This window comes from Perna viridis, chromosome 1 (genome assembly GCF_037379345.1).
Source record: "Perna viridis isolate PV_CMFRI_1.1 ecotype Kerala chromosome 1, ASM3737934v1, whole genome shotgun sequence".
In the NCBI taxonomy this organism is placed as follows: domain Eukaryota; kingdom Metazoa; phylum Mollusca; class Bivalvia; order Mytilida; family Mytilidae; genus Perna; species Perna viridis.
In genome coordinates, this window is record NC_142445.1 from 46,050,020 (window position 1) to 46,070,048 (window position 20,029).

Sequence of the window (20,029 nt, forward strand, 5' to 3'; positions counted from 1 at the left end):
TCTGTGTGTACTAATATTTTCAGTGTTAAATGCAGAGATTGTCCTTTGATTCCTTCATTTTCGTATTCCTGGGTTTTTATTCTTTTTGACACTTGGGTATACCACTTATTCTTAGAAAACATCACATAGGCGTAGCAAGGTATTAATGCATATGGAAGCTCATCGCGGCAAGTGCTCTGGAGCCGCTTAATATTCGTTGATTGGAGAAAAACATCATACCAGCATTTAAAATTTGTTGTGGTTATACTAATATGCGCTAAATGAATAATGATGGAAATGCGAAAAAAAATAGTTACCATTCTTGACCAATTCAAAAGACATTTTATCAAGAATAAAAAATTGACCTGCACAGTGACATTTTTTTTTTTAAATTGGGATAAGCGTAAACTGTATCTGCATGGGTAAAGAATATTAGAAGTGATGTGACTGATATTTCTTTTTCTCAGACGTATACGAACTTAATGTATTCCTGAAATTTAACCGTAGAAAATTCTCCAAACTGGACCATTATATTGAATAGTAGTATAAATCTAGAATATTTACTCCAGTAAACTCGGAATGAAATACAGTTTAATATATACTGAATATTACATGTCAAAATCTGTATCACATTCTGTATCAACCCAAGACTCCTATATCACCCCAAAGGCCACATTTTTTAAACAAGGCCGGCATTTATGATTGCATGCAAAAAGTCAAACCTTATAAACAAAGGATTCAGACGCAAATACATTTACATCGTTATCAAATCTGATACTTTGACGTTGTACGACATAAAGGAAAACGCAACAGTACATAAATGATGCATAACCTTTGCCCCATAGACAAGTAGTGAACCATCGTCCCTTCCCTCTCTCTTTTGTGTTAATTTTTTAATGTTTTAATCTGACGTTGATGTGTCGAATGGAGGCGTCCAAGGAAATAAAAATTAGCCTCCCAAAATAGAACAATTATTTGGACTAAGTTAGACTATTGTGATTTTGACTGCTGTGTGTAAGGTTCTTATTGGTTGGAGGTACCTCTTTATATAATATACTCTTTCTACTGATCATTTGATTTCTATGGAGACTGGTTATGAGATTGTCTTTTAATTCACCACCACAACATGTGTGTCCACAGCATTTAGTATATTTCTTTTAATAGTTAAATAAACAAATGGTTTAGGTTTCTTCCAGAATTATAAACTAAGCTTTTGAAGGGTGTTCTCTACTCTTTTTTTTCTGACTAGTTTTTATGTATTTTAACAGGTTGGTAATAAACAATTAAATGGTGTATTATACCTGTATTGGGAGACTATTTTTCAGTAGAGGGATAAATTTATACATCTATAGCAGGATATATTCCTGTCAATTTTTAGTATGAGGTTTATTTAAAAAAAATGGTGAATAAAAAGTAATATTAGCACAACTCAATCATTTGGAAAAGGATTATTCTTTATGATGTCCATTTTTTCGGTCGGAATCTAACAAATATCAAATTCTATTATTTGACAGATCTGGTGACAAAAGATGGTGTTAATAGCAGGTCAATTATATTTACTTCTGCCTCTGACAATAAACATATTTTCTACTGTTACCTGGATTTGAAGCATCACCTAATTCACGTATAATTATTAAATTGGGCATACGTTCCTTCCCAACCTGTCTTAAGTTAAACCCTACCCATAAACCCCGTTTTTTTATTATTCTGACAGAGCCTTTTTAATAAAAAAAAAATAAAAATCAAAAAAAATATCAATAGAATAATTTGAAGACAAATGAAATCTTCTGCTTCCATTTCTCGTGGTCAGTACTCTACGGAAATTGAATGTACTCGGGAGTGAAACTAATCTGCCTTTTGTGATCTACACCAATGAAATGGTTTCATCAATATCCTAGCATTTTAAAAGATTGACAAACTGATTTTTGGAACACATCAGACTTTTTTATTGTTTACACAAGGTAAAATACCATCGGTGGTAAAAAAAAATAATGCAATTACGAAATTTTGACTGTATTCCACTTTTGACAAAAATCGGGTCGGCGGTTATATGCAACTAACAATACAAGATGTTTTAACTACATATTTAACATTGAATAATTACACAGGTACAAGATTAAGTTCTTCTTGTTTTAAGTTGAGACCATAGATGTATAATTTATTTTTTGTGTGTAATATTAGCGTACAAAGGGATGTAACTTTAGCTTTATTGTTCTCTACTATGTATAGTTTTCGGTACTTATATTAGCATTATTATGTCCAGTACAAGTGTATTTGTATTTTTAAAGTACAACTTTTGTCAGTTTGTTGAGTTTGATTTGTTATTATTATATTTTTTTTAATTATCCGTTGTCTAGATAATGTATCATAATATTTCAATTATTAAGTTGACTTGACAAGATAATTATCATGATAATTTTGATTATAAGTTGACATAATTATCTTATTGTCTTGCTTCGTCGCCGCGGAGGCATCCCAGTCCTATCCGTGGACTTTACCGGGGACATAGAAAGATATATCATTGGGCAATCGCAGCGGAGGCTTGCAGGGTCGAGACGCCGAGCTTGTCAAAGACATCACAGGGGCTAACCTACCGGGACGTTTGACCGTGTGTATGCGAAATTACCGCGATGATAGCTTCCCGAGCTTTGTTGGGACAATGCCGAGGAGCTTCCCCGTTAGTATCATGGTTACCACTGCGATTGCTGCTTTAGTCGTGCAGAGGACAAGACTGGGGAACTTTTCCGTGCGTATGTATGGCTACTCCTGCGTATGCATCCCGGGTCATACCGGGACTGACACTGCGATCACTGTCCGAGTCGTACTGGGGCTATGGGAGGCTCTGGAAGCCACCACTTATCCAGGCAAACGTACGGGCAGGCTCCTGGGTCACCTCCATCTGCAATGTCCAGGACAAAGTCCACGGCTCGACCCTGAAAGCCTCCGCTACAATAGCCCGACAAGGGCAGATGTTCCCGACAAAGTCGACCCTGGAAGTTTCTGCTGCGACGAATCAAGAAAACAGATCATTATGTCAACTTTTAATCAAAAGTATCATGGTATTTATCTGATTTAGTTTACTGAGTTATAGCTATAATGACTGATAAGTAAGCATGAAAAATGAAACTTGCTAGGCAAGTCGTTTTCACTTACATGCTTTGCAAATTAGTTCATAATAGACTTACTCGGAATTGTTCGGCTTATATTTCCCTTTGTATATTTTAAGAATATGCGATTACTAAGAGCTGCACCAGAAAGAAATTCCAGGATATTTAACAAAACTATAGCTTTTATTACAATACACTTTGATTTATGACTAACTATGTACAGTATAGTCAGTTGTGTAAGTGCGTGCTGAGATATCTGATAAATGATCTAACAATGTCAAAAATTAAGATTAAGATATACCAGTTTCTTACTGAGCAAGGGAAAATCTCTCTCTCTCTCTCTCTCTCTCTCTCTCTCTCTCTCTCTCTCTCTCTCTCTCTCTCTCTCTCTCTCTCTCTCAGAAGAGACATTTTGACTTTCTTTCATTATTTCATTTTGGTTAAGATGTTACATTAATATTTCTATTTGCAAATAAAATGTCTAGAAATTGGCTGTTGCTGTCATGCTGCGGTTCCGAACTCAGAGATTTGAAAAGTTGGAAGCAAATAGCTCCCTTATCCAATAAATTTCCTTTTAAGTATGGAACAGTGCACTGACTACTTGTGTGATGATAAACATTTCACTTTTAACAAACCTGTTAAAAAATTAAGATGCGACACACCAAACAAATGCAACAGTACTTTTCTTTGACATAATATTTAAAAAATATATTGCATATTTTTTTTTCTAAATAATAATAACGTTAACGTGTTAATACCTTTTGGTCAGTACTTTCATCGCATGTTTTATATGAAAGCATTCAAAGGAGTGTAAATCCGGTAGATTCTTCTCAAAAAGTAAATTCTACAGTAGTTCCCCTTTAAACGAAAATTATGCTGATGTGGTAATGCAATATTTAATTTAAAGATATATATGTAATATTGAGTGTGTTTAGACTAATCAAAAGTTGGTTTATTTTTTTCTACGTAACCGTAGGATGTTGGGGTTAGACCATTTCATGTCGACCATGAGTGGCCGGTTCTGAACGGATACCAGTTCGAATCATCAGGTTTGTTTTTTTTTTTTTTAATTTCATATATTAAAAATCATCATATGTCAGTCCAGAAAAAAAGTCAACCAGGGGGTGAAGCGTGTTCCAGTTTTACTGTTCAATCACTGACGCATTTCTAGTACTGTTTTAAGATGCGGGAAAAGATGATGAGTAGACATTGTTACATTCATATAGAACATTGACTTTCTTTTAACTTCGATAAATAGTTGTGTAATATAATAACATCATTCTATAACAAGACTAGAGCTCCCAAAAAAAATGTGTTGTTTAAGAGGAAAGCACCGTTTTAATCACCAAAGAGTCTATTAAATGTCGCCCATGGAGGTTAATAAGGTACGTTTTCCCTATAAATTTCTCCTAAATAACTCACACTGTTAAATAAGTTTTTTTTATCAAAGTATATTTTCTATAACACCTGAAATGAAGCACTTACAGAATGAGGTCGTCTTTTTTTATTCCACAACTCAATTAGTATTTGATATGTTAACCTATGTTTTCAGCAGAATATTTGTGGAGTGTTTACTGGGAAAAAAATGAAAACCAAGAGTAGGCAAGGTGTGTGTTTGATTTGATTTAATGATTCTTTGAAATTGAATAATGCACTTCTTTTATGAAATCTTAATCTAAGAACCATGACTCCTCTTAGGAGAGAAATACCGAAGTTTTGATATGTGTCACAATAAGTATGTGCATAACGAAATTTTACATTGTATTAAAACTCGTTTCTGTCTTAATTTATATTTTGCAACACTACTATATTACGGTTTTAGCATATCTTCGTTTCTTTATTTTACAATTCGAACATTCATACAAAATTGTACTTAGTACCGGTTGTAAAATAAAAGTGTCAAAATGTAGAAGATTGATAAAAGAGTATGAATTGAATAAATATTTTGCTAAAGGCAGCGATTCATACATCAAATTAATACAGCTTATTTTAGCAGATTTATAACATGTCGAATACTAAAATAGAAAATTTATTCAGTATACCATTATATTGGCATTTATATATGTATTTTCAACGATAATAGTATGTAAATTATGTAGAATTATTCTGTAAATGCGATATTATTGTGCAGAGTTTTTGACTGACATGCAAGTTGTTGGAGCAAAAAATAAGTTGATGCGAATTTTGTTCCCATGTATATAACACGTGCGTGCTCATGATTAAGGTAATCCGGTGTAACAAAAATATATCATATCAAAACAGTGTGCAAGTTTTTGAACTTTCATGAAATTTCAAATAAGTAAATGAAAACTCAAAACCTGGAAACAAGTTCATATCAACCTTTGAATGTGTAAAGTTTTCATCTGTTTATACCATTTCATAACCATCATGCTTGCTTGATACTTTTCATATATAATCTATTTTTAAAGAAGGGTATACACCCAGGATTGAATTTAGAGACCAAAATGATAGAAAGAGGTAATTATTGAAAAGTTTTATGAATTCAGTAATTGTTTTGTGTATAATGTAGTGTTTCAATAAAATATTTGAAAAGTACATCAATTGACTAAATGGCAGACTAGCTAAGGTGGAGGCAAAATTATGCACAAAATTCAAAATAATAATGAGAAAGTAAAATGGATTGTTAATCACACTACGAACAAAAATCAACTAAGAATGCTTGTTCAATAATCATATTTTTATCAGTTGCGTGTTTAATATATAATTACATGTTTAAATAGATTTTACACACACACACACACACACACACACACACACACACACATATATACGTCTCAGAATGTGACGACTCTATTCGCTACACTGCTCCATCGGATCAAATTGATACAGGGAAGATAACGTAAACTTATAGAAGGGTCTGATATTAGAACTGTCAAATTTGCGATGCAAGGTTTTGGCCGTTCCCACCCCGGGACTCGAATTCGTACCGCTGTGACATCTTTGGCAACACCGCCTGCAGTACGTCCAACGCCTTAGACCACTCGACTAGCTAGGCTATAAAAATTTAGCTTTCGCTGACCGGGTCATTCCTCCTCGTAGGATTAATCTAGGGCTGTAACTAAGTACAAGATGTATGGTAGTACGGGACAGTTCATCTAGGTGTTATTATGTAGGATTGAGGATCAAATTAATGATGCATGTCACAACAAAGCAATATAATACAAACGTCTCAGATTGTGACGACTATACGCTACACTGCTCCATCGGATCAAATTGATACTGGGAAAAGGTCTAAAAAATTCCCAACGATCTTAGTACTGTCAAATTTGCGATGCAAAATTTTGGTCGTTCCCTCCGCGGGACTCGATCTCGTACCGCTGTGACATCTATGGCAACACCGCCCCTACAAAGTCCATGAAATAAAAGATTCTATTCGGGTTCAAAGTGAACATTTTCTGATGTAATAAGTGGCCCCTACAATGTTTCGCGTTTGTAATGATGAAATGTTATGTTATAATTATATGTCATTCATGGCCCCACTCATAATCTAGTTAAAGTATCAACTCAGTCATTTTCACGAAAACTTTTTCCCCATAGTTTCGAAATGAATGTACTGCATGAATTTGTTTTCACTTTTAAACCCATTGTAAAATGTTTTTTGTCCTACACTAAAAATAAACATAGACTATTTATTATCTGAACTTATGAATTGTTTACTAAGAATGTTAGTTTTTGACAAAATCTGCTTAATATTTTGAAAATATTACTAAGAGAAAACAGTACTTAAAACATTTATCAAATATATTGCAGGATGTGGTACTGTGGCTGTCACATAAGAAAATGATATTTTAAGTCTTTTTTATTCATGAACAAAACCATAGCATCGTTATCCTTGAAACTTGCTACATCAATATGATTTTTTGTGTTGAAATGCGTTTCTGTCAATAATTTGCGATAACCATGCCACTAAGTATTGCAATTTTGTGATCATGTCTCTTTGGTGAAACTAAATTTTCGCATCGATTGAAAGAACATCCCTTATTTGTCAAAATTATTTTGAATTGCAATGTAATAAAAAAAAACAATTACACAACTATCTTGATATTTCAGAATTGGGTACTGTGATTGTACTTAAGAATCGTTACCCACTGAATGTTTTCTGTCTGTTGCGAGAGGAAGATGTTCACACTCATCAATCCATTTCACCCTCATTTTCACTCGTCGAGCTTGATTTAGCATATATGAGCGATTTCTTGCTGTTATTCTGTCGGTTTTATTTTCTTTTTTTTTTTGGCGGGGGGTTGTTGTTGTTGTTGTTTATTTATTTATTTTTTGTTTGTTTGTTTGTTTGTTTGTTTTTATTTTGTCATTTGTACAAGGTGTACCAGTTTCATTTTCATTTATATGACTCTCCCATCTCAAACATTGATACATTTTGTCAATTTCACTTAGCACAGTTTTAAACACATCAGATGCTAGCGGTTAATTGTCCATGATTTCGAAAAGTATTGTAGTTCACGTGAAGAAGGACAGATACCTGAATGAAATGTATAACCACTGTTGTTATTTATATGCTCAAAATCATGTGTATTGAATCATTTATTTTAACATCAATTCAGCTAACAATTAACCTTTTTGCAGTCACATGTTCAATCTAATCTAATATGTAACGCTTCTTATTAAAATGTTTTCGACAAATGCTCGAATGAACGGTAAGATTCAGAACGTTTTATCATTTCTTGGTCAATTGAATTTGGTTGATTCAAACACGTATTTCTTCTTGCGAAATTTAAGCAATTGGTGGAAGAAGATCCCTTTAAGGGAATTTGAAACTGTGAAGTAATATGGGTATGAAAATAGAACAAAGGGCATGGATGGGCTACAAACAAAACTAGTACTCCTATTCGTTTGAAAAGCTGAGTAAACCTTTCCTTTATACAACCTACTTAATATCGAGACATTTCATTACTTCACTATTCATAAGGTTAACAACAAAATTAGCGAACACTTATGCGATTCATAATCAAGTCAAGTCAATAAATCTGGCAAAATAGATATAACACTACCGGAACAACTGGTACAGCGATGGTCCTGACTTGGTACAGGCATTTCAAACGAAACGGTGGGTTAAAAAAATCCAGGTTTTACAGCGCGCTGAACCTTCCTCTTCCATTGCGGCTTGAATATAGTAGTGTTGATTAAATACCATTTGCATGTTATTGCGCCATAATCGATAAATCAGCGGTCACATCAGCACAAAGAACAATTTACAAAAAAAAAACTGAATATTTTTCAACCAAAGTCTGATATGTAAACAATTTGGTAAGTGACCTGTTAAGACGCAGTTCCTCATACTCCTGATTGAGGAGTCTATTACACAGATATTTATGGCGTACAAGGAAATCAGAGTAGTTAGTACTTGCTCTAGCGTAGCGAATCAATTGTGAAGTATATAACACCATATTCAGGAGATGAAGGTGTATTGCTGCACAGGTAAGGAATATTTATTATATTAAAACTAAAGTCGTCCCTTTTATTATAAATCTTAGTGCTGAGATGACCTCTGTTGTCATAATCGAGATGTGATTTAAAAAAGTTTTTAAAAGGTGCTAAACAAGTTTTTGTAGTCTCCTTTTTCTCGACCTCTGGTGGATATATTAACGGTAACCATTTATCAAAAGAAGGGTTGTTGATGGACAATACATCATCAATATATCTTTTTTATAAAGTTTATAGGATTTAGCATCTTTTTTTATTGTTTTTTACGGGATTCTGAAAGATTAATCAAGGGAACCAAGGTTATAGCGGTAATCAAAAGAATGTAATCCAAGGACAAAGACCAGACATGCAAAACAGACATACACAACAAAGAACATAAAGTAACTAAAATTATACATACAAAGTAACAAAAGCAAATGAGCAACTCGGACCACTAAAAACTGGAAGCATGGACTAGATGCACCGGTATGGTAAACGTCCTCTGCTTTGCTAGAAACACCCGTAGAGTTGCTCATAAAAATCAAGTTCGGGGTAGACAAACGAGGAAAGGAAAACTATGACCCGTTGAATAAATCAGTTTTCATGGTGCTGATGGATACACCATAACGATCCACGAGTTCATGATGACGACCATAAAACTTCTGTATTGATGACTTCAATCTGGCAGCAACATAACCCTGTTCCAGAAGCCTATTTGTTAGAGTTGTAGCGCGATACAAAAAGTCTGCGTAGTTTTGGCAAGCTCTGGCATAACGTATGATTTGTGATATGAACACTCCATACGCAGGAGCCGAAGGGATGTTGACACAGATGAAAGGAAAGTTGACAATTCTGAATGAAATGTCATCACGTTTGTCGTAATGTTCGGTCAATAGTTTTCCTTTACCATCGATTTCTAAGTGTAGGTCAAGATATGAGGCTGACTTCACAGTGTCTGTAGTATCCTTTATCTCAAGTTCTTTTGGGTAGATGCGATGTATCAAATCCGCGAAATTAGGATTGTTTAAAGATAATACGTCATCTATATAGCGGAAACTGAGATTGAAGGATCTAGCCAAACGATATTCTTTCTTTCTGATCAGATCAGCTATAAAGTCAGCCTCATAAGAGTGAAGGAATAGGTCAGCAAGTAAAGGAGCACAATTTGTTCTCATTGGAATGCCGACCGTTTGTTGAAAAACACGTCCACCACACTGGACAAATATGTTGTCGATTAAAAATTCCAGCATTTTGTACACATCTTCCTCTGTATATTTGGAAGATGATTTGGAATTATTTCTTACAAAGTATGAGGAATCTCTACCAAGAACTATTTATTTGTATCTAGTTGTACCATCTTTTTTTGGAAAAACAACGATGTATAATGTTTTAAGTCGGGATTTTAACTGAGTATGGGGAATAGAATTATACAGTGTTGAAAAATCATAGGTTTTAATGCTATTATATTCAGATAATAGTCTTGAACTGATTGTCTCCAAAAGATCTTTCGAATTTTTCAGGATCCACATTGAATTAATACCACTACGGGAGTAACAAGTGTTGTGGTAGGACTGCAGACCCTCTTTGAGTATAGAAGTTAAAAGTTTTGAAAGAGGTTTGGTTGTACATTTTGCAGATTGTTTGTATGGATTCTTGTGAAGTATTTCTTCTGAAGTAATTAAGCCTCGCATGAATATAAAAACAAATCGGCTAGGAGAGGAGCATAGTTGGTGGCCATTGAAATGGCAACTTGTTGTTAAAAAATAGCTTCTCCAAATGTTACAAATATGTTATCAATGAGGAAATCAAGCATATCGCAAACCTGCTATTCTTAGTAGGACACTTTGCCCTTCAGTAACGTTTTAGAAAAAAAAACATTTTGATATGTAACTAAGAACTACATTAGTTTTGAAAAAGCTAAAGATTTACGAATAAGTCCTTTGAAACGAAATGTCATTTTCAAATTTAACTCGTTTCTTTCATTTTGCTATTTTGTTATACTAGTAGTATTTTTATTTCATTGATTGCATCGATACCTTTCCGGACATTTGTTTGTTCATACATTTTATTCTTAATTAACAAATAATTTCATTTTTGTTTTTTTTTAGAATGCTCTTTGGCATGTTGCGATTCTACTTTTAAAATTTAAATGGTGATTCTAATTATTCCAAGTTTTTTTGTTTTTTGTTTTTTTTTTTTGGTTTTTTTTTTTTTTTTTTTTTTTTTTTTGTTTTTTGGTTTTTTCTTATTTCAGTGTGTAAGTTTAAACTCATTCTTAACAATTACATTGAATTGTGTTAAAGATTCAGGTTCAAAATGTACGTTCATTTCATCAAACTGAATGAAGGGTTGATGACCTTAACCCAACATCATTTTATTTTAAATAAGTGATCCAAATAAACACTGATGCTCAGGAAATGTAAATATGAACAACAGTCAATCAATTTCATGAAGGAACTTGTAGGATCTTAGGTCCTCTTTGTTTGAATCTCTAATTTATTATCAAGAGGACATTTGTTATCTAGGTATAAAGTTCATAGACCTTATTCATTCAAAGTTAAAGGAAAGAATATTTCTATTAAACCGGATGAAGATATTGGACCATTTTTCTTAGTTGACAGCAACGTCCTAACTTAATTTTTTGTATTTTTTTGTATTTTTTTTCATTAAGTTATGTAGCATGTATCAAATTAATCATTTGCTGTAGTACATTTATTTATTTGAAATTAAGTTCATCATTTTGTTTTCATCATTATAAAATTATTTTCCTTTCTCGAGTGAGGTTTCATTGAATAAATAATAATGAATTATTTCGATGGTATTTTTCTCTGGGTTATGACATAATTCGGATTTATTTATATAATTGTGTGTAAGTGTTAACTATGTGTGTGTATATTTATTACGTTTCCCCAAAGTCCTATTTACCCCGATAAGTGGTAAGTATTTTTGGAGTTTGCTGACAATCTGGTGTTTGTATAATGAACATAGTTATCTTAATAGGCTATAACTTATTAAAATAAGATTTAAAGTGATACAATTTCTTTGTCTATACTAGCAATGCTACGTTTACTTCATATGTATATATTTTTCAATTTGACATTGAAGTAAACCCACTTTAAGAAATTTAAAACAATCTGAAAAGATGTTAACATAACTTTATAATTTGAACCGTTACATATTATTCATGTTATCGTACTAGAACAAACACATGTGTTCAAATTACATTTATAAATAATATTTATAATATTTTAAGTTCGTGGACCTCCATGGTGTATACCTCTGCACTATGATAACTGATTTATTCACTGTGTCATATTTTTTCTTTCCCCTTTCTTTCCCCTTTCGTCTACCCAGAATATGACATTTTATGAGCAACTCGGGTGGTGTTACTAGTAAAGCAGAGGACGCTTACCATATATGACCCATTCTCTCGGGTTTTAACGGAATCCGGCTTTTTCATTACTTTTGTTTCTTTGTACGTATTTTAGTTTTTTCATGTTCTCCGTTGGTTGTGTCTATTTTTCCTGCTTTGTCGTTATCCTTGGATTGTATTATTTGAATCCTAGATCCCTTGATTTTCCTTCCACTAAGGTAAGGACATGTTCAGTTAAATCATGGTTAGCTTTCACCAGTATTTTCTCTCATATTTGGTAAGAGTTGGGAATCCTGAAATCATTTGGTAATGTTTATCCAAATTGAGTTTTAAGTTTATCAGTTCATCAGGTGATTGTTATTTAATCATGTAAAGATAAAACAATACCCCATGAGATTCATGATTATATGGTATCCTTACTTCCACAATGTTTTACCCCAACCAAAGTTATCAAGAATGGGAATTTCAATATTTAGTGACAATAAAATTGGGAATATAAAACATGAAACAAAAACTGCTCGCCGTATATCCAAGGTGTCATTTATTATCACTTATTATGAATTTTAGATTAATTTTAATTGACATGTACTAATAAAAACGATAACATATAATGAATATTCCATATAAAAAAGTACCTTTACTTTCCAAACATCATAATGAAAAAGTGTCATTGTAATCAATGTAAAACTCTTTAAGAGTTAACCTTTCACTATCTGTTTGTCAGAGTTTCAGCCCGATATAATCATTATATCTACGGAAAAATGTAACTATCTTTGCCTTAATACGGCGGTAATGATATTTTACGAGTTTACAATTTTATTGGTACACTCTGACAGTAATATACTGTGACACAAGGTAGATTTGTAGAAGGTAAACACAGTTACAAATACAAGATTAACAAACAAGAAAAACAAGTAAACACAAATAAACAAATCAAAACCTTGAGAAAGTTTAAATATAAACTAATCCATCGCAAATATGACCAATATTTTATACACACTTATACAGATAATTATTCAATAAATATTTACCATATATCATTTGAAATGTATACAAAACCTCTCATTCACGTGGTTATAGTATACTTGATTAGAGAAACTTAAATTGTCAACGCTAAGAAACATGTCTATACTATCTGATTTGGCTTCGTGAAAACATCAATTTCTTAAAATGTGATTATTTTATCTGCTACTACTTAGTGACTTTTTTTAAAAGATTCAAAAGTAAACCTGATAACTGTCTCTATAGGATAGTGCAGTTAAAGTTTCAATGTACGCTTGACGAGTTAAAGATGATCTGCAATAATATTAGATGGAAGAACATTTTGACAGGAAAAATAAACAGGCTTTCGAAAAAGAATTTCACACAGTATAAAGGACTTGAAACTTTGGTAAATTAGCCATAAGCGTATAATTTGACTCCATATGGAAACGTGGGAGGCGTGACGCGTATCACACATTATCTTTTAGAAACAGTCGCAAGTTTTGGTTGAGGAAAAGGTCCTTATAATACGTCCTTTGTGTAAATTGCTTAATTCGTGAACTTCGGAAGTTTCTTGTTTCATAGATTGCGAGGAGATATTTATATACCTCAAGAACACTTTAATTAAAATTTTAAAAAATATACATTGTAGCGAACAAAATTTTATTACCATTGATAATCCTCAATAACACTTTCAATACTAGTAGTATGTCCTTCCGTGCGATTCGTTCTGTAAGTTTTTCTGCATTTACTTTTAAGTCCCTTCATATTTTTCGACTTTAGCTATATCTGCTGAGGTTTTATTATTCCCGTAATTGTTTCGTTCGTAGGTTTTTTCTTTGACTGAAGAATCTTTGGTGTTTCTACTTTTTATATAAGAAATAAATTGTCTTCATCTAATTTTTTAAATATTTATATTTTTCACTAAATTTTATTAAATCTTAAAAGTAATCAAGACCTTTTTTAGTTTAATACATGAAATATTTTTTACCTTTTTGCTTTCAACCAAAGTCAATAGTGCCATGGTAAAGCATGTGAGTTGTACTTCATTTGTTGTCTTTTCAATGTTCCCGATTTTTATACGAAATTTGTTTTTTCTTACATTTCGGTACCCCAGACGTTTTAGCCACGTCTCCGATTTGTCTACATGTTTTGATTCGTTCATTGTAGGTCATTGTTTGTAACAAACAAAAAACTAAGAATTGATTTTTTTTGCGTTAGAGAAATAGAAAAACTTTGCCAACGTCCATAGCAGTTAGGATTTGTGTTTTTGATACTTCACTTGTTACTAAATTCCATCTATTTTGCAACATGCCGAAGTTAGTTGATTGTCAGTTATGTATTTTTTACTTTTTTTTTGTATTGTAAATATTTACGTAATTAATTCAATCCAATGTATTTACTGTATTGTAATTGCATTGTAACAGACCACAGCACATTGATTAAAACTCGCTGAAAAGTCAAACCATCAAAACAATTTCGCATGTAAGCATATAAACATTGTGCACTAAAACAGCTTATTGTTTCACTTGCATTCAATATAACTACTTCTACTGATAGAGTCTCAAGGTATTTCAATTAAAGACCGACCATCTAATATGTTTTTTTTATCATGACATAATGAGAAAATGGACAGATTTATAGACCAAAAAGGTATCTGCAATATAGCAACGACCATTTAAATTGGAGTAGAATGTTTCATTGAATTTAAAGTTCTGCTAAAGTCAAAATTAAGGACATTAATTAATTATTATGCTCCTAAACCTGGATGCTTCATTATATTGTATTCTACATATATGCATGTTTCCCTCTTTCACAAAACATGTTACTACAAACATATTTTGCTAATTACAGAAGTGTAAACATTTTAAAATAAATGTACAGATTTACCAAAACAGATTTTTGTTCGGAAATGTAAATACGATGTAACCAAAATGTATAGTACTGTGCACGCTAGAAATAATTTTTGACAAATTGCCAGATTTGAATAAAAACAATGTATATTTTATGTTTATTGGTGTTGGTATATAGCGGGATCAAGGCATCAAATATCTCAATTCATCTAAGTATAAAGAAACGGCTTTTTTTTCAAGAAAATTGACGTAAGCTGGCACTGCGTAATACATTAAGGAACATGAATTTCAGATTTCAAATTTTGTTTTTGACAGCTGTAGATTAATTCTAAAAAATGCTGTCAACATTTTTGTTGTTAATGTTATATAGAAGTTATAATTTTTTTTTTCATAAGTTTGACTTGTGCTTGTGTGTTAAATACATATAAAGATGCATTTAGTAATGTTTCAGCGCTAAATTTAATGTATTATTAAAACTATGAATGAAAACATTTCATAAGGAATGTCCTAGATTATCTAGGCTAGATATTGACTTTAGCTGAACCTTAATGATCCAAGAATAACTTTTTTTTGGTTTTTATATCATTTATCTCTTTGGGCATAGTTTACAAGTCAATAAAAGGAGTGTGAACATGACTTATTTATTATCGCTATATTCTTGATATATAAAAAACTAATCGAATCGTTAAATGTTTAGATAAACCTTACCTTTACATTTATGTGGTAATGTCTACATTTTTAACGTATTAATTGTCTGATTTGTCACAACGTTTTAACAAAAATATATGAAATCATTGTTTCAGGTAGAAATAATATTATCTTAATCCTATTGGTCAATTGGTATAAACAAGTAAGGGCCGGTTAAAAATTAATAATATCTAAATCTTTCTTTGTTTTAAATTGTTGGTGTAGGTATAGGAAAGTTTGTTTTTTTCTCTTATGTTTCTAAATCATTGAAGAGCTAAATCTGTATGTTCAATGTCGAGAAATACAAGACATCAACGCTTCTATTTTATTGAAACCATGTAGCTTAAGATTCTTTAAGATAACTTTGATTTCAAATATTCAGATTTTAATTGACTAACTAACTGTAGATATTTTTTCTATATAAGAGTTGTTTCATTTTTTAATTTAACTCAACATAGAAACAACATAGATCACCATTGTTATGGACATTTATCTTTTCGATCGCCAAGGATAAATTGTTAACCTCTTGTCGTTCATTGCTCCTACGTATTCTAGTAAACTTCATATATGCGAACAAATTGTATTTGATAAAGAGGCACACAAAGAAATGAGAATTAAATAACAGTTTATTCAACTTTCGAATGCTAAAATCCAGTTTCATTTTATTTATGTAATTTCAGTTATCTATCATGTAAATCTACGTCGTATTCTTTATGTACACTCCAAAACATTTATTAAAAGATAAAACTAAGCTTATACTCAACGCTTATACGCGACAATATAATTCGATGAACTTTTATATTCTTGTAATCTATTTTTCTTTTTTTATAGCCAATTCATTTAATGAAGGTTTGAGACACTTGGTCAGAGACATTTGATTTGTATTCATGTTGGCCGTCACTTAGCCAGCACACATACATACGAATAGAAAAAAAATGCTGGAATCTTCGATCGACAATGTATTTGTCCAGTGTGGTGGCCATCTTTTTTCAACAGATGGTCGGTATTACAATGGGAACAAACTGACCTCAGCTACTCGCCGATCTATTTCGTCACTCTTATGACGCTGACATATAGCTGATCTTATTTAAAGGCCACCGTTTCACCAGGTTCTGTTATATATGACGTTATGTCTTTAAACAGTCTTTTAAAAGTTTATATATCGTCATCATTAACTGTGGATCGCCATAATGTATCAATTTACACCATGAGAGCAAATTCGTGTCATAGTTTTTATTTCCCCTTACGTCTACCCGAAATGTGACATTGCGTAGGTAATTGTATAAAAACAGATAACGCTAATCTTACCGGTGCGCCTTGTTCATGCTCCCATTTTTTTTTTATTTATTTATTTATTTTTTTTTTTGAAGTGCGGGTTTCTTATTTACCTTTGTTTCTGCATATGTGTTATTTTGTCGTTTATTTCGTGTTCTTTGTTGTGTTATATGTGTTTGTTGTACAAATCTAGTCGTTTTCCTCGAATTAAATTGTTTTGTTTACCGTTCAAATCTCGGTTCCCTTGATTTTCCTTTTACAGAAACAGTAGAAATATGTTTGTTTGATCTTTAAACATCAATACTTATTGGTATTGTTTGTGCCCTTAATTTACGTCATTTAATTTCCCTTTAAATTAATTAACATATCTAATGTCCTTAATGTTTATTTTCATTTTTTTTTCAATTTTTAAAATATTATCATTTCAAATGCAAGTCACTTAAAATCATCATGATATAATTGGAATTGTGGAATGATGTACTTGGTCGATGCCACCGCTGGTGGATCAAATGTCCCCGATTGTATTCTCTGACCTCACTAACCTTCTCTAACCAGACTTGTCTGACCCCTAATTATATTAGATTTAAAGTAAATTTATCAAAATTTGCAGTATTATAAATTTCAAAATAACTAAAACACTGAGGCTTTATTTCTTGTACTGCAAATGGAAGAACCTCTCGGTAGTAATTTGGTTTTCTTTTTCGATATTTTTGATGAGGGGTTACTCCTTGAAACATATATGATTGTTTGTTTGTTTGTTTGTTTGTTTTTTATTATTATTATTTATGCACAATAAATTAAAAGCATGATATTGACATTACCACACGATGTCAGTATTATGTCAGTTAGAAGGAGGTGAAAGCTGTTATTCCGAAGTGAAAGTCAATGACAAGTACTAACCATTTAAACCGAACAAATAAACATGTAAAAATGTATAGTTGAAAACACAACATTTACATTTCTAGGGTGGCTTTTAACAATTTGACGAATCAATTTTGGGAAAGGTTGTATGTGCAGAAACCAGCGTAGAAAAGAGGTATTGTATTCGCTTAACAAGTATTACTGTTCAAAATCGAAGATACTGACCACATAAGAATGAAGCTGGAAAGTGTTAAGTATGAGATTAAACGAAAAAACATGGCTGTTCCTACCAAAAAGAATACAGATGGAAAGCAAGTCATGCTTTACTCAGAGGAACTAAAACTTAAACCCCACATGAATAATAAATAAAGCAACAAACATCCCGAGTTATATAGCAATCCTAGTTTGATAATACAACAGGAGACAGTCGATGTAAACAAAAGTTAAACGTCATGAAAAACTCACAAAGAAAATAACAACGACTGGTATTGGAGGTTCTGTATATACTTCAATGGTTTATTTTTTTAACTTATAGTAAGTTTAGTTTTATCATTCTTGTTAAATGTGAGTTGACGCGGCTGGTTCGGGAGGCATATTGTATTGTGAAAAAATTCTTCAATACAATTAAAAATAAATTTCTTTTCTTATGTTTGTACTTCGGTTGACAGACATCACAAGTACGTTCAAAAGTACGTGTCTATATTATATAAGATGTGTATATCGTAGTTCGGTAGGTACTTGAATACGGCAACACTATGAAAGAAATGTCGTGAGATTGAAAAGGTTTTGTAATCAATCGTCGTCTTTTACATCAGAAATGTACGACACTCCTTGGTAATCTTTATTGAGAACAATATGAACTTTAAAAGGACATTTAACAGACGTTATAAAAGAGATATTACTAAAATAATGAATGGAAGTGTATTTGGCTTCTTTCCAGAGTGTGGGATTTAAAAATCTACAAATAAACAATAACACGTGGTCGTCTTTTTATATAAAGAAGGGTTGACGTCTTTGAATTTCATAAATTGCTCTCACTTCATCTTGACAATATATCTGGCAAATGGCAAATTCACAACTCGGATCTGATTTCTACAAATCTGTTTTTAGTGAAATTGACAATAAATATACAGGAACTATGAAATGGAAAACTAATTCAGACGATAGTGATGATAGCTCTACGGATGAAAGGACAGCCGAAAGAATTCAAAGAACGGGGAAACGAAACTCTTATAAACTTAAAAGAGAAAACAAGAACAGAAATCGTGTCCATTGGATTGACGAATATGAGAATTGTCCCCTTGCTTCGGACAAAAGGTTTGAGTCGGACACTGACGCTAAAGTTTGCCACAAATCTATTCTAAAATATCGTGTGAACTGTGTAATCATTGTGTCGGAGTAGTACCAACTTGAGTGATTCTGAAGAAAACGACATAAATAAGAGTCCATTGGGGACTAAAGGCTGTTTTTAAAAAGGACATAAAAACTGAGTAACTGACTGACTGTTGTGGTCGGATTCACACAGACTGAAATTATGTTAGATAAGCTAATCTGAAGAGAATCCTATGGTACATGAATACAGAGATAATATGAATAACGTTGATAAAACTACATATGTGGCTATATGTTATTGACAAAGAAAGTGTCTTGATCAAAAGTGTTCTAATGTGCAATATCACTCATATATTGTTTTGTTTACAAATATACTTATATATGTATTGTTCAAATAAAATTTTATTTAAAGTGCATTTTTAGTTCGATCTATGTTCTATTCAAGCTTTTAAATGTGTACGGATTGCCCATTTACTTCTTTCTTTGTATGTGTCATTTTGGTTATTTCATGTTCTTTATTCATTGAACAAGTAAACAATTCTTAAACCTTGTCAAAGCATGAGTATGGTAGATGTTGACTTATTTTTCATGTTTTTTTTTCTTGTTATACCATACATACATACCTGACAGGAGTTATCACTAGAAAAATAGAAAAAAAATATATAGATTAGAATAACAGGATAAATGTAAAACTTACAACAGTAATGAATGAAGTTAGCGAAACAAAATAAACATATTCGTTTCATTGATCTTGACATGAGCTCCAGAATGTTCTACCAAAGTAAAGCAAATAATACAAAAAAAACCAACATTTTGACAGGTTTAATTACTAGATTACGAACTACCCATTCCTGTTTCGTTTTTGCATTTTTTTTCTTTTAAATGATCAATTTTTTTTCAGTACTTTGAAAACAACTATTTTGGTTTTCTTTCTTATTCTAAGCAAACGACAAAATTCCAAAATGAGAGATTTGACTTTTGTTTATTTTTATATGACCTCATTGGATTAGTTTGATTTCTACTTACTTAACTCTAGTGACGTGGAAATACGCCATTGATGCATTAGATAAATATTTGGATCTTCCGAAATACATATAATTTTAATATCAATGTGATCACCTGGTGTCACTTAATTTAAGTTT

The 20,029-nt window shown here is 31.9% G+C and overlaps 1 long non-coding RNA gene across 2 annotated transcripts; it reads left to right on the forward strand.

Moving 5' to 3' along the window:
- Nucleotides 1-8,121: 8,121 nt before the first annotated feature.
- On the forward strand, nucleotides 8,122-19,303 carry LOC148629008 (uncharacterized). Of its 2 annotated transcripts, none has more exons than XR_015914756.1 (2): nucleotides 8,122-8,540; nucleotides 16,251-19,303. It is a non-coding gene; the product is annotated as an uncharacterized LOC148629008 (long non-coding RNA). The 2 variants fall into 2 exon arrangements; XR_015914755.1 differs by having other exon boundaries at nucleotides 17,660-19,303.
- Nucleotides 19,304-20,029: the final 726 nt, after the last annotated feature.